Source organism: Halichoeres trimaculatus, unplaced genomic scaffold, assembly GCF_033239565.1.
Source record: "Halichoeres trimaculatus isolate MK-OKI-2021-1 unplaced genomic scaffold, fHalTri1.1 fHalTri1_scaffold_5, whole genome shotgun sequence".
Classification (NCBI taxonomy): Eukaryota; Metazoa; Chordata; class Actinopteri; order Labriformes; family Labridae; genus Halichoeres; species Halichoeres trimaculatus.
The window spans coordinates 14,835,172-14,850,979 of NW_027437183.1; the positions used below are offsets into that span (position 1 = coordinate 14,835,172).

General features: G+C 40.5%; 1 protein-coding gene across 1 annotated transcript in view; it reads left to right on the forward strand.

Moving 5' to 3' along the window:
- The window catches only part of pde4d (phosphodiesterase 4D, cAMP-specific), a 212,401-nt gene continuing 196,593 nt past the window's right edge, over positions 1-15,808 (forward strand). The window contains exons 1-2 of the mRNA XM_074669551.1: positions 1-372; positions 8,998-9,089. The gene's annotated coding sequence lies outside the window, so the exon portion shown is untranslated. The remainder of the gene's footprint in view (positions 373-8,997; positions 9,090-15,808) is intronic.

Here is a 15,808-nt window from a genome sequence, read left to right on the forward strand (position 1 = left end):
AGTGCGAAGAGTGACGCTCAATGCGTGACACTAGAGTCCTGATTAACCTGACAGAAAGCAGTACAGGTGCCGTGAAGAACACTATTCCTATATTCCAGTTAAAATAAAAAAGACAATAATTTGTGTGACCACAGTTTTGCAGAATATTACCTCCATTCACAATACATTCAGCCGGATAAATAAGTACTCAAAAACGCATTTGACAATGAACATAGGTTACTGAAAGTAAAACGAATGGCATGTTAGCCAGTTAGCAGCCCGATAGCCAGTTAGCGGCACGCCAGCTAAGCTAGCTGTTGTACGGTGTCCACAAAACCTCATGGAGGGGAGAGCTCACCTCTCTAAACGGATGTAACTGGAAACAAAGCCAAAGTAAGTAGCTCTATAAGTTGAACAATTAACTGTTTAATTGACAATGATTAGTAAATATATTGTTTGGAAAAGTTTTGATGGACTTTTAAAGTGAAAAACATTGGAAAGCCAAAGTGACGGTCAAGATTTACTGTGGCTAGGTTGAAACAGTCCACACAGCAGGAGCTGACTATAGTAAAGACAGGAGGAAAGCTGGATGGCACAGCTGCCCTTTTTGAATAATGTGATTCTCAAGATTAGGAAATACATCTATCTGTCCCCAGATTTTTTTTAGCCTCTATATGGGTGAAAACTTGTTGAAGGACAACACTTGACCACAAATAACTGACTGTAAGGGAAGAACAAAGCGGTACAGTGACAACAGAGTTCCACAAAAACCTGATAAACAAGTATGAGCAAGACAAAATTTAATCTTTACAATTTCCTTTACTGCTCTTGAAATATTATAAACCTCGGTGATATTTAAAAAATAAATGCAGTAGCACAACTGAGTAAGGGGGATTTTATTTCTCTCGTTCACAAACCCCCTCAAACGTCTTAAAATGTGATTTGTGAATGTAGCCACAGCTTACAGTGAGCACAGTCGCCCGGGTGGTCTGTCAAGTCCTTGATAATAGCAAGAGCAAAGCAGAGCAGTGTATGTCTATGTGTGGGTGTACTGCTGAGCCTGCCAGCAGAGAACAGATGGCTCTCAGAGGATAATTATTAGTGTTTTAGATAATTGTGGGTACTTGGTCGCCCTAATAATAACCTCATCTTGCTCCGTCCCTTAGTCTGTCTTTTCTTCCTTTTCTCATTTTAAGTTCTATTGAGAAATGTTTGAAAAAATGAAGAATAGTTTCAGTAAGTGTGTCTATGAAAATGAGAAAAGTGTCATTGCACTACCTTTAAAAGTCTGCTTTTAATATGAAAAATGTGTGCCTCTGTCTGATGTTTATTTGATCTCTGTGTGAGATGTTTTACCCTTTTCAGGAGGAAGGCAGGTTTTTCTCAGTGTGCATCTTGTCATCCTGGTTCTTTGCCTATTGTCAGTCACAAAAAATATAACCTAGAATGAAGTGCTGTCTCCCTAAGGTCAGAGACCTCTTCATTTGCCTCAGGCTCTCTGACTTTGTGGTACCTCTCTCTGCTTCTCTAACTGTGAATATTGTAACTTTTTTTTTGAACCAGTGGTTTTGATGGCAGACTGGTCTCTAGGCAAAACAGCTCTGTTTCACTGACAATTACAAATTTCTTGCTATCCAGGCAAAAAATAAAATTTCTCCCTGAGGGTCCAGAAGATTAGTCTGGGCTCTGTCACTGACGCTTGGTCAGAATTTCTCTATTAAAAATGCTGGAGCCAAACAAATACTCAAAGAACTCTCCAGAGAAGTCAGAAATGTGAAGCAGGAAAGTTTATTGAGTTTGTCCAGCAGACAATCTGTAAACCTAAGTTTCTTTTGGGTAGAATAGAGCTTAGAGCAATGACACAGTGTATTTTACACATCCTCTAATTCCATTTAAGTGGTAGATGAAGTCATCTCTAATTTGGTGGAAACAGGTTAGAATCAGATCTGTTTTACTTTTCTTCAACTCACAAAAATATGGTGAGAAAAAAATATAGTTCAAAACACAATTTTGTCGTCAGAATTAAATTCATTGTCAATTTCACTGCTGAAAAAGGCCTGAAAATGATTATTTTGAAAGCATTTTTTCTCAAAGTGATCTCCCAGCAGTAGCTAAGATTACATCTATACAGAAACATGTTTTCAACACATCTTATTGTTCTTACAGAAATCATGAATAGAATTTATCTTCACAATCTTACACATTTTATTCTTCACGCTGACAGTCCACGGAAAGAAATGTGGCTTAATTTTCATTAACAGAATAACTCCATTAATTTTGTGTCCTGGTCCACAGACACTATGGTTTTTCCCTGTACTTGTACATTCAAATGATTTCGACTGTGTGTTTGTCCCTTTGGGCAAAACTTTGCAGAACACTGTGTCCCCACACCTCTCAGCATGAAAAGCATCTCTCAGCTCCTCTGTGAAGCTGCCTGTCAACAGTGTCTGCAGGTGCACAGCAGTGGAACAAATACGCCACATTTTAGACCAGAGGATGTTTTCCAGGTACTTATCTCTTCCTCTATGGTATATTTTCAATCCAAAAGCTGATTTTTTGGTCATGACCTTGTTGTCCAATAAGGCTTTAGTGAAGAGAGTGTGGTCTGCTGTGAGTGTCCCATTTGTTATTTGTTTTTTTTTTTATGCATCCTACTTAGGGAATTCATATGTATGAGGCTAGCTAGCTTGAGATTCTTTAAGGGTGGCAGTTAGAAAACTAGGCTGATTCCCTCTGCTCTGAAAAATTACAGATGTTAGTTCATGTTCATTTTCCTGCTGTATCCCCAGTGTGTGATGTTTTGTTGCAACAGTACAGAGGAAGAACAAAGCGTACAGCCTTTGCATAGTATTAGCATAACCCTTCCACTCCTGTGAGTTTGACGAGCCTTGGGGCTGGGCAGCCTCTGTGCTTTCCTTGTGTACTTTGTGAATCCCAGACTGCCTGTCTGTTTGCCTGGCTCTTCCCCAAGGGTCTGCCTACTCATCTGCCTGTATCCCTGGCTGCCTGTCTGGCTTCTGGCCTGTCAGGAATTTTCCACGCAGATATTTATTACGAAAGCATTTCGGGACACAGAGTATCAAGAATTACCATGATGCTTGGCCAATTCTTTGCTTCCAGGTGTTTTTTGAAAAGTATTTTGAAAACAGTACTTTGCCTGGACGTTGCAGTCTTACAGGATGTATCAGTACACAGGATGGTGTGCCTTGATTGTCTGAATCAGTTTATCTTTAATCCAGGAGAAAACCATGTACCTAAAACCATGCATTGTCTCAGGCTATATATGAAGTAGTTCTGGCACCTGCATCAGCCATCAGGATCACTATCATCTAAGGAATGAATTATTTGTATGAATTAACTTAAATTTGGTGGTATGACTGTTGTAGGAGCTCCCTGCCATTCCATATGCCCATCTGGAATGCCAAGGCTTTTAGTGAGATCAGTGCACCTCCCCTGTCTTTCATATGCATACATGAAAGCCAAGGCAGAGAAAGCAGCAGCAAAGACTAGCGATGTCCTGATACATATTTTTTGACTTCCAATACGATTTTTTTATTATATGTTTTGCTGATACTGATACCTACATTTTCAGACCCTTAGATATAATCCAACCAGTATAATATATATATATATATATATATATATATATATATATATATATATATATATATATATATATATATATATATATATATATATATATCTATCTATCTATATCTATCTATCTATCTATCTATCTATCTATCTATCTATCTATCTATATCTATATCTATATCTATATATATATATATATATATTAATATATATATTAATATATTGCTTTCTAAAATAAACCGTATTGCAAACAAACTTGCTCTCTCAATCAGGTCATAGTAAAAAAACTAAATAACAATAATGACAATAAATAAATAACATAAATCTTGAATAGTTCTAAATCAAAAGCCATTATACAATTCAATTTTGCAAAAAAAAAAAAAGGAAATCAATAGAGTATAAAGAAAACCTTCAAAATTTTTGGGGTCAAACTTTGCGCACAAAAAATACTGAACAAAACAGTGCAGAGGACAGGGAGATTTACAGCAGCCGTAAAGCATGATGATGCTAAAAACTCATTAAAACTGTATTGTTCCTGATGACGCAACAAATCTGATGTTATCCAATCCTCCAAAATTAGCCATCCCTAGCAAAGACCTCCAGGGGAACAGAACAGGGTAGGCATCAGTGAAAATACATAAGACACTAGTAAAATCAGACGCAGCTTTAAAAGGAGTTGCTGACGTGGAGGTGGGTTGCAAACATAGACTGTATAGAGTGGACAGTGTGGCTCCACCATTTATCATTGTACGGTTTTGAAGCCAAAATACCGCCGTCACAGGCGCCACCATTGTAGCAATTTGCAGCCAGAGTCTGCACAGTGGAGACGACGAGGGATTCTGGGAGAATCTGAGTGGAGCTGGGTGCCAAAAATAATAATAATAATTTTTTCTTTCGAGTGTCTAATCATATCTTGACTCTACCTCCCAACATATTTTACAATCCCCCCCAAAAATACACGAGAACGGCATCTGTCAATCATTGTTAAACGTTTCAGAAAACCTTGTTTTTAACCTCGTATAACTAATGAAAATGAAGCTTCCCAGAAAAAAGAGGACTTGAATACAAGACAGCCAAATGATATCTTCAAATCACTACAACAATCGGACGTGAGAAACATTTCGACGAGGTGTATTAATTTTTTAAAGTTCGACCACAGCCCATCTGGGATGGCTGGAAAGCCAGATTTTTTAACCTATACTGCAGCCAGCCACCAGGAGGAGCAGTTTTTGTGGAGACCGAGCCGAGCAAGCGACGTCCATTTTTTTTACAGTCTATGGTTGCAAAGTGGTGTTTAGGGGGAGCATCAAGAGTAGGCTGGCCTTTTGCCATTTGCCAACTGGATTCATAGATAAAATCAGCTGATAGGGGCTGATGTAAAGAGCAGCTGATGCTAGCTTGACTTTGTTGCTGGTCATGCCATGCTCAATGTCTTTGATTGGGATTTTTCTTGCTTATCTAAAAATGCAGACATTCCAATCCAAAATAATTAAAAAGAGCATCAAGAGCACTCGAACTTTTGATTTAAGCCTCATGTTTCAAGGACAGATGTGAGAGCGGTTTGAATCGTCTCATCCAACCCTCTGCAAGAAAGCTAAACAGCTTATTTCTCCGTGGTTATGTTATCTGCTTCAACTGCTGATTGATTTCTTTCTGTTCTAAATTCAGTCAACAAACAGCATCGAGTGATGCATTAAAACCAGGGTCTGGGAATAAGTTTAGAAAGGAAAAAAAAGCACGTGTCTTATACCAAAGATGAATGGGATGGTCTGCAAACGCAGTCTGATTCAAATGTCATCACTGTGATCCGCTGTGTGAAAAATGTCTTGGCTTTTACAGCTGTTCAGTCAATATTTGGACGACAGAAGAGGAACATTACCTGCAGCGGGTGTCTGTATGAGTCAGTCTTCTCACTCAGAAAGCAAAATGCGTTCTCAGAAGTGAACAGCACAGTTAGTCTCAACATGGACCATGTTGCACCTTCTTAGAAATCATGAGTAGCAATAATGTGTGAGTAGTATGATTTTTTTAGCTGTTTGACTCGATAAGACGTGAAGACAGAGGTTAGACTTTGAAACACACACCCAGAGGGTTTTCTCATCAGGACATAGATGGATTTGATATGATGGCGTCTGACGTTTGCCATACATCGTGTTGTAACTTAAGTGCTGCTTTGCCCACAATTTTACCGTTTAAGCTGTTCTGGGCTCTTGTTGTGGTGTGTGATGTAATCAGAAATCCTAATCCAGATACTTGAACTTTCAAGTCAGGAGATCCTACATGTACGCACTGAGTAAAGTGTACCCACTGTGACCTGTAGTCCTCTTCTATTTAAAGGGGACATATCATGCTGATACCTGATTTAATACTTACATATAAGATAATGAATTTTAAAACAAGACCTTACACCCCCTGAATTTTCAAAAAATGAGATATTGTATTTTTTCTGATATCCTAGAACGAGATTTGATGCCTCTGAAAATAGGTCATTGCCAGTTGGCTGTGAGATTTCGACCGACGTGACGACACGAGGATCCTTTCTTTTTATTGGAGTAATCTAATAAAGCAGCTCCTCCTCTGTGATGTCAGTTAGTCACACAACCGCCACTGAGGTATACACCCACCAAGAGCCGAGTATAAACGTATAAACTCTACATGTTACAGTACCGGTTTGACTCACCACACTGAAGCGTCCTGAGATGATCTGTGTCGAGGTGGATTTTCTTCCTCCTGAGCTGCAGAACCGTCCGGGTCTGACTCGGGGTCCAATACAAAAGGACGTATCCTACACTCTGCCATTTTATTAGTGCTATCAATGCCTTACGGTGAAGTTTTGGCAAACAGCAAACTCGCTCGGTCTACTCCATTCAGTGTGGCGATTTTGTAAATACTGCCATGCTGCAAAAACCTTCCCCTGGCTCTACCCCCTACGCCCCTCTGATAGAACTGACCAATCAGAGCACAAAGGGCTGTGACGTTGCGAAGTTACTAGAGGTCATTCTCGAAACGGAGCGTTTCAACGAGATCTTCAGAATGGCCTAAAATGAGGATATTGATACGCTATTGTGGGGCAATGAAGGAACTAAATGACTTGTACTGAGGGCAGAAATGCTTTACAGGCATCCTAGTCTGGCATAGTGAAAAGGAGAAACAAGCATGATATGTCCCCTTTAAAGGGATGCTCTAGATGTTTTGCCTTTATGCAAAGTAAAAAGAGGTGCAGACCCTTGAATGGCCGTGGTGAGTTTTCCTGTTTTTTATTATTTTTTGACTTTTATTTTTTAAGTATTAGATAAAAAGGTACTTTACTGTCATATACCTGTAAATGTGTCACTTGTGATGTTAGCTTGAAAATTTGTTCTACCACTATATTTTCTGTCCTCACTGTTCTCATTCACTCTCAAGGAACCACCACAAACGTCAGTCTTGGCAGCCAGCACCAGCCTAGAACCAGCAACAATGCTACCATGACGCAGTAGTCTTAACCACCCCACCACTCTTTTTCCTGATAGTGCTTTCTTTCCAGAGGTTTGAATACCTTCCGCCACATTACTGTTATTCAAAAGCTCGATCCACATTCCAGTCAGAGGAAATCACGCGCCTTGTGATGCAGCAGTGCTTACAATCACACTGACACACTCACTTACTGTGCTTACTTGTGAGGATTTATTTACTTTCCAGTTTAATCAGGGTGTTCAATGGTCAACACTTCAGTGAAAAAGTCACAACACTTGGGTTTAGTTTGGGAAAGCTCTGTCTTTGTTTTGAGCCTTCAACCCTTTTGTTGCAGTGATAACCACCACACTGCTGTCCCACCTTGCCTTTTTCACTTGCTTGGTTAATTTACTTCACCATTAGGCGACAATCCATATCAATCTGGTAGTTCAGATTAATTGTTGATGCGTACGTTTGAGGAGTCAAACACTTCACTTCATGCAGGAAGGCTCTGGCTTGAATTTGAACCCTACAACCTTTTGCTATGAAGCAGCAGTTTTAACTCGATAAGCTCACAAAACATATGGGTACTGGATGGAAAAACTCCCAATGGAGAAAAAAAAAAGTTTCCCACTCCAAATTATCACAAGGCCACGACAGAGTCCACAATGTTCCTGCTGTATTTGAGATCAGCTTTTTGAGTACACCAGAATAAGCACTAGGAAGATTTACATATTGCCACTCTGTTGAGTTACATTTACATTAAAAATACATTCACAGGGACATAAATCTTTAAGATACTTTTAAGAGCGTTGTAAAAGTAGATACGATCAGCTGAGACAGAAAAGGGTAAATAAATGGACATAAACATCGCCTACTTCATGACACTCCTTCAAAAATCTGCATTCCTGTTTGACCACCCAGATCAAAAAATCTGGCTCTGCTGCTAGCTTGAGTTTGTTTGCATGGGAGAGCATATGCGTCAGTGTATGTCACTGATGGCTTTGGAGCCTAAATGTATATGACAGGGCCTGCCTCAGCAGTGTACGAGTGGAGCAGACATTCATTGGCTCTACAGCATGAGCCATATCTGTCTTGTCAATTTTTTGTAACGATGACATAAAGAACGTTTGCAGTTCATCTCTGTGAAGGTACACTGTATTCCCTGTGGTCCCAGAGCCAAGAAAGATTTATTCACTGGGAAATAAAAGTGACTCAATGTGTGTATGCTATTTGTTTAAATGTGTCAAAACAGATTCAATCTATGGTTCTCTACATGTCATAGTCTTTCTATCAGATTTTGGGGGTTTTTCATGAAAAGGTTTGACCACTTTTCATCCCTGGTGTTAAGACATACTTCCAAATTATCTCATGTTATATGAGCTGCCGTTAAAGGAATAGTTCTGCATTTTTTAAATGACTTAACTTTTAAAGATTGAATGAACAAAAAGTTTTAAGTAAAGAAAAACAAATGTTGCAGAAGACTTTTGCACTGATGTGTAAAATGACACACCTTGTTCACACTTCACAGCATATGTAAGTCCAAGATAAATGGCCTGAAACTGTATGGAAAAGCAAAGACTGACAGAGGCAGAGACAAGGTAAATATGTCTTTATGATTAGAATCATCTCAGTTGAGGATTTATTTTGAATTAATTCCCGAATACAGCCTTTAAAAGATAAAACTGAAAAAAAAGAAAACAAAGAAAGAAAGCCGCATGACATGATAAGGAAATAAACCATGGCTCATAACTGTAAAGGATATAAAGATGGATTTGATGACACAAAAGTTTCCAAAGTTTTTCTTTCCGTCTGCTCGATTGCTCTTCATCTGATTACACTTTCCAAATAGAAATGTTTCCACAGCTGCTCTCATTTCCTCGTACTGTAAATACTGCTGCAGCCCTTCCACTCTGTCACTGCCTGCTCCCCTTCTTCTCTTTAATAAACCCCCTTTTCAATTCCTCCCCTGTCTTTTCCTTTCCTCAGGAGTTTGTCCACAACCATGGGAACTTTCAGCTGGAGGAGGCGGAGAAGGGGATAGGAGGCCGGAGCAGGGGAGCCACATGATTGGCTGAGAGGTAAGAACCTCCCTGACCTGATTGGCTGTGAGTATGAGAGCTGTGAGCAGAGTACCCTCCTTATTCCAGAGAGCATCAGTGAGTGAGCAGCCGAGTGGGACATGCTGTGTTAGAGATGCACACCAGATACTTTTGTTTGTTTTGGTTCCTGTGATTGGGACTCTCAGGAAACTGTGGACAGTATCTCAGGAGTGGATAAGTTAACTCTCTCTGGAACTCTCTTTAAAGACTTAAAGTAAGTTTTAAAATTTTCTTACCCTCTGCTTCCTCCGGTCACTCCTCTCTCATCACAGTTGTAGAGTTTCTCTTCTTGCTGTGTGCTTACTGTGACACATCACGTGAAGAGTGATACACCACTTATTGTAGCACAGATTGATTCAGTGATGATACAAACACTCAGAGAAACATTAAAAACTCTGAACCACAAGATTTTTTAAATTGTTTAGAAGTGCATGTGTGAGTTTATCCACATGTGTAGTGTTTGTGTTTAATTCACCTGGATTAAGATGTGATTCTGCACTAGAGCTAAGAGAGAATATACTGACAATCTGCATCTTTAAAGGATGCAGCCATGTGTGTAAGAGGAAGGAAGGAAGGAAGGAAGGAAGTAAAGGTGCACTGCGACTTCACTGTGACCAACCTCATCAGCAAACTTGTCACTGCATTGCTTCGCGTTGACGGAGGAGCTCAAGGACTCCCCTCCCAAAATCTCCTGGTGTGACTTTCAGGCTGCAGGGTAGAGGCGGCAGTGGCAGTATAGCCGGCTATAAATAGGCCTGCTCCAAATTGTACTGCAGTCGCACATAAATTCAGAGGGAAAAAAGAAATGACACAGTCATTGTTTGTATTTGAGTCAGGAGCACTTTGATCCTCCCGGCCGCTTCGATGTCTCTGTGGCAGGAAGTATAATTTAGCTGCAGGGTAAACACAGATGAATTAGAGTATAACCTTATACCAACCCCTCTGTTTTAACTTTTAAATCTCTCCGGCAACAGCTATCACAAGAGGAGGAGAGAAGGAAAGAGGCGAACAGAGATGTACTACGGGTCACACAGAGGTGAAGAGTGTGTTCTTGTCAAGATGTATTTACCATGTTGTTGTGAGGGTGACAGAACTGTTCGCATGTGGCAGAGTTTCCACAATGTGGCGGATCAATACTTCGCAACTTTGCACAGTTTGCTGTGAGGGTGTTACCACCTTTGCCGGTCAGTCAAAAGACAACTCCCTTGATTTACATTGACGTGCTTATCAAAACACAAGTCAAAGCAGCTTGATGCAATGAAAATAAATGGATGTCACTGGGAACACAGTGACTAATGTATCCTCTTACTCTCTTAAAGATGAGGATTACATTAAAGAAGTTACATCATATCACTACACACAAATTAGACCCAGAGGATTCAGAGCTGAACCAGCTGAGCAGCTATCAAACATATGGATCTGTTTATGTTCCAGACCCTCTCATATGTATGGACCATGACTCACACGGCTTTGTAATGCAGATCGTTTCAAGCAGATTGCAATGATGTGACATCAACAAAACGTGCAGATGAAAACAAGACACCTCCCCCTCCTCTACCCTGTAGATTCAAAGGAAGAGAGATAGTTTAATATCTACCTGCCCGTCAGCCTGAGCTCCTTTATTGCAGTGTCGAACACAGGGAGCCTTGTGTTGTACCTGACCTCTACTATGCAAATGTGTACTCTCCGACTTCTGGCCAGCCAGCCTCAGCACTCAACCTCCACATGGATAAATAAGTGAGATAAAAGCAGCACAGCACAGTGAGTCCATTGTTCTACCTGTGCTTCACCTGAGTCCCTTTCGTAGAGTCTGACCTGTATGATGGAAGTCTGTGCTCTCCACGCTTCTGTTCGAGGTCTGTCATGACGCACTGGCTGTGCAGAGGACAGAGCAAGTAAGATTTAGCTGAATAACAGATGTCTGCAATGACTTTCAGCAACACAGCATAAGTGGGGAACATAACAAGCTTCATGTGTACTTCATGTGGCACATGCTTCATGTGTAAGTCCTTCTGTAGATTGTGTTATCCTGTTAGTAACACTTAAGGCATATCCCGTCAATCACCGAGCACTTTGCTGCAATTTCATCAGAATGACCGAGGCTCTTTCAATCATCGGAAATTTTACCTGTAGTTGTTTTTCCATTATCTGTGTTGAAAAATTGTTAGCTGTCCACTTAACTTTACTATCATGCTTTGAGCTGAGTCTGTTGACTGGTAAGAAGCTGTGTTCCCAGATTTCTACCAGCATGAGGCTTTGTTACCAATACACAAAGAAGAACCATAGACTGTAGAGTATATGGATTTAGTTTCTGTGACATAGCCCAGGAAAATAATCATCCAACCTTTTTTTTTTAAACCAGGCTGCAATACGCTTTTGTACAATGTTTTTTAATGCTGTAAAAGTCTGTTTTTTTTTTTTTTACATTAGTCCTTGTCAGTATTGGCGAATGCTAAGTGCAGAAGTGGTGCAACAGATACACATTTTGTTGAAAGACAATTAGCAGATTCATCAGATTGAGCAGCACAAGCACAACATGGTAGTCTGTTCGGAGTGTGACGTCAACGTTTCCACTGGAAAACGCCAGCTAACTGCTTACGAGGCGACGGTGACCGCAGCATTTCAATAGTCATGTGATGTAAGAACATGTCTGATTATTCAGTAGATTTCTGTATTCAAGTATCTTTCCATATTGCTTATAGTGGATGTGTGACGAGTGACTGGCAAAAAATGGCATCAAAACATTACAATTTATTTTGCAATTTTCAAAAAATCAGCAGCAGAAGGGATTGATTTTAAAGGTGCCATATTATGCTCTTTTTCTATAGTTTAATATGGATCATTGATGTCTTCATGAAATGTTTGTAACATGTTTTAGTCCAAAAAGCCAATAAATCAAGCACAGCAGCATTGTTTCCAGGCTCTCATAGCCCCTCTGTTCAGAATGGTCTGATTTAGTTTAGTCCTTCATATGTAAATAAGCCACCGCTGATACCGCCCTGCTCTTCCCTGTCACTGAGAGCGGCGCCACGAGCTCCGAGTGCACAATGTTTAGAAAACAGCTAAGCTCGTTTACCTTAACATTACAGGCTAAAACAACAGGCTAACTGCAGCTAAAGTTAGCATCCTGAAGCTAACACAGAGACAGGGGGGACACTGAGGAAAAGCTCTTACATCTGCTCCACAGCACACAGCATTTAAAACACTCACATTTCCAGGGTCCAAGGTTTGTTGGATGATGGTTGGTAATGCACCTGGATTCAGGACCAGTCTATGCGCTAGCCCTCTGTTGTACTGTCCAAAGTTGGAAAAGCAGTTGGCCGTGAAGTGACTAGCTCACACATTCACAGTTTTACTGAGTATAACTGCCACATTTCCTTGATAAATGAACTCTAGCCACTTAGTGTTGTCTTATTCCAAGATGGGAAGCTTGTGCAAGATGGAACTATGTGGCTGTTTTTTATCCAAAATCAGAGCAGTGATGGCTCTTCAACTTCGGCATTCGCCTCCCCTCCCCAGCGAGAAGGGGAGTGGGCGGGGAGGAGGTTCAGGGGTATCTGCTCCGGTGGACCAATTAAGTCAGACTTGCTCCTGATTGGTCAAAAAATGGAACCGCTGACGTCGGCAAATCCCCAAAATCCAAACAGCTCGTTGTAGGTCAGGATTTTATATTCACAAACACTACTAAGTACAGGTTTGGTCGTAAAATATCACATTTTGTGGGCTGGTAGGAAAGCCAAAGACCCACAAATTTCACTAAAAGACTTAATAAAGTGATATTTGCATAATATGGAACCTTTATATCAGTTTATTCATATCTGTTTTTTAGGTCCTTTTTCTAAATGAGCGTTGCTGCTTGCCTGAGTGAGTGAATGGGAGCACAAAGCAATGAGTTTGGCTTGATGTTCCCTGTGTGTACTGTACAGGGACAAAAAGCATCCACACTGTTGTTGATGTCTTATTACTAGTCCTCTGGGGGAGGATCTCTACAGATCTGTGTCGCCATGTGTTGTACTTGTCCAAACCCCTCTTCTGCTTCACTGGAGATGATCACCAAGATCCAAACTTAAGTGACAATGTCCACTCAAGTGTTTACGTATCCTGTTTATGTATTCAGATGGCTCTGTTAGCGGGAGCAGCCATGAGTGATAAAGTGAGTGATGAAGCTGTTACGAGTTTCCAGAGATGAGAGGTCAGTAGTAGAACACTGCAGTGCTTGGTGCCAACAACGAAGTCAAATGTCACAGGTTTCCCTGAGCCAGACTTGGCATTTTCGGAGTGGGAGTTAATGGAAAATTGTATCATTTGCTTCCCAAAGCATATTCATTACTGTAATAAAGCCAGTGTTTGTTATTCTCTGTTTTTTCTGGCATGGGACACAATGAAAAAGTCCTCTAAAGCTCTTGGGCAGATGGACTACAATATTGAATATATACACAGACATACAAATACAAACACATGCTAACAAATGACGCCGGAGGCAACAAAATAGCATTTACTGACAATCCTTTTCTCATCAGAATGAGATGTAAAGTGCACTTGAGGCTTTGAGACTTATGGTATAGCAAGCCTCTTATACTTTTACTAGTTCTGTGATAATATTTTGTAAGTCAACTCTTTATAAGTAGAAGCTTAAAAGGTATTTTAACTTTGAAGTGACAGGACACAGAGTTTGGGATTGTAATGTTTACGAAAAGTTATCCCTTGCCTCCAAATGTTTGGCCAAGTTGTCATGGATCAGCTGGGAAATGTGCTGTTTGATGTTGGATCTGAAACTAGAGTGACTTCTGAACTTTAACTGGAGTATCTTCTCTTTTTACTCCCATAGAAGGCAGACAAGCCTTAAGCCCATGCAGTGACACATAATGAGTTTTACAGACATGTCTAAAGCAGTATAGAGGAAGGACACAGGGAGATGAATCTATCTCCTCTCTCCTCACTTTGTGTCTTGTCTCCTTCTCTCTCTGTTTGCAGTAGAGCCCAGCTGGATGGTATCAAAGAAACCGCAACACAGTGTTTCACTATCAAACCACAGTGTAAGGGTCAACAGTGACACAGACTTAGCCTTTAATTGATGTCACTTGCTCTGACATAAGCGGGTACGCACAAAACAGATGACGGTACTTGAGAGGTTTTCAACCTCTGCAGCTGCATTTGTGGGCAATGACTTTGTTACATTAGGCAGGAAGAATGACCTCCAAGGGACTTTAAAAGAGGACAAGAAAAAGACGAAGAGGAGAAAAACAGCTGCAGCGTTAAGCCTATTCAAACTTCCCTTTCCCATTGTTTCTCTGGAAGTCCTGTCATTGTGTTTCCTCAGCGTTTATAAATGAAAAGTAACAGCCTCGACTACTTTAACAGACACACAGCTTGTGATAGAGATCAGCCATGGCCTGGATCGTGGAGGGAAGGGGTGCGGGGGCTTTATAGTGTCTCCAGAGAGGGATGGTATGCAGTGGTCATCTTTTGGTCATCTCTCGCACGGCATATCCTGGTGCAAACAGAAAATAAAATGTTTGCCTGTGCTGTGGAAACTTTCCATAAACAATAGTTGACATTCTCTATGTTTGGACTGGGTCAGGGTAGTGTTGCTCTTAATAACACATGGTACAGACAAAGGGGCTAGAGACTGGGGTCATGTTTGCTCTTAATACTAAACACTTCTTGATTTTGCGCATGTACTCTCACAGTTATCCTCACAGAAACTTCTGCACACAATCTATTCAATGCAGTTCTTGTCTAAACAGAACCTGGCAAAACCAATAAGAAACGGCTATTAGAGATGATCAGGACAATAAAATAAAGCCCTAGGTGTTAATCCTTATTGATCACAGCATCATCGTAACCCTAACATTTCCCCCTCGAGGCACTGGTTTGACCCTATGCAAAGAGGGAATAGTGCTCAAGCGCACAGTTCAACTCAAACCTTTGGCCCATTTTTCCACATTGGGAAATTCTCTCCAAATAAAGACACAACAGCTCCAAATCATATCTTACAAACACATTTATTATTATGATTAATCTCTGTCAGAGTCTATCAGCTGAATAGAGATGAATTGGAAAACAAGTTGTCTCTTGCTGGGAACCGTTTGCATTGCTTGGAGCAGGCACACTCCACAGAATAATCAGAATTGAGTCGGTTTGACAGCTACTGTTTGTGCAAGGACTGGATGGATGAACTTAAAGGAGTAGTATGTGGATTATATGATTTGATTTTTCGTCCTGCAGCAGAGCAAGAAAAGGATTTGCTTGAGCTTTCTTCTGATATTTGCGTTGAGCTTTACTCTCAACCTCGGTTTGCTAGTCCCTGGTAGTGTTAATGATACCAGGGTGTGCTTTTCTATTCTCTATTTGTAAGACCCAAGGTGTGCTCAGAAGAACTCACCTGTATGGTATATTGCACACATCAACAGGTTTATGTGCTAATAACCATGATAAACGGCCACACTTGAAGTCAGTGTTAAAAGTTTATTGTTACAAAGACGACAAGGTGCAGATTATCCAAACACTCACATATTTGCGCACACTTTAAGTCTGTTCATGAAGCCAGTTAAAGTTTACCAATAGTTTACAATTGAAGTGACTAGAGTGTTCTGTTAACATGACTGGAAGAATTAGAGAGCAAAGTTCAAACTGAGCGCTTTTAAGCGTACTCTAAACACACCCATAGCCAGTTGGACTGAATGGATATTATGACT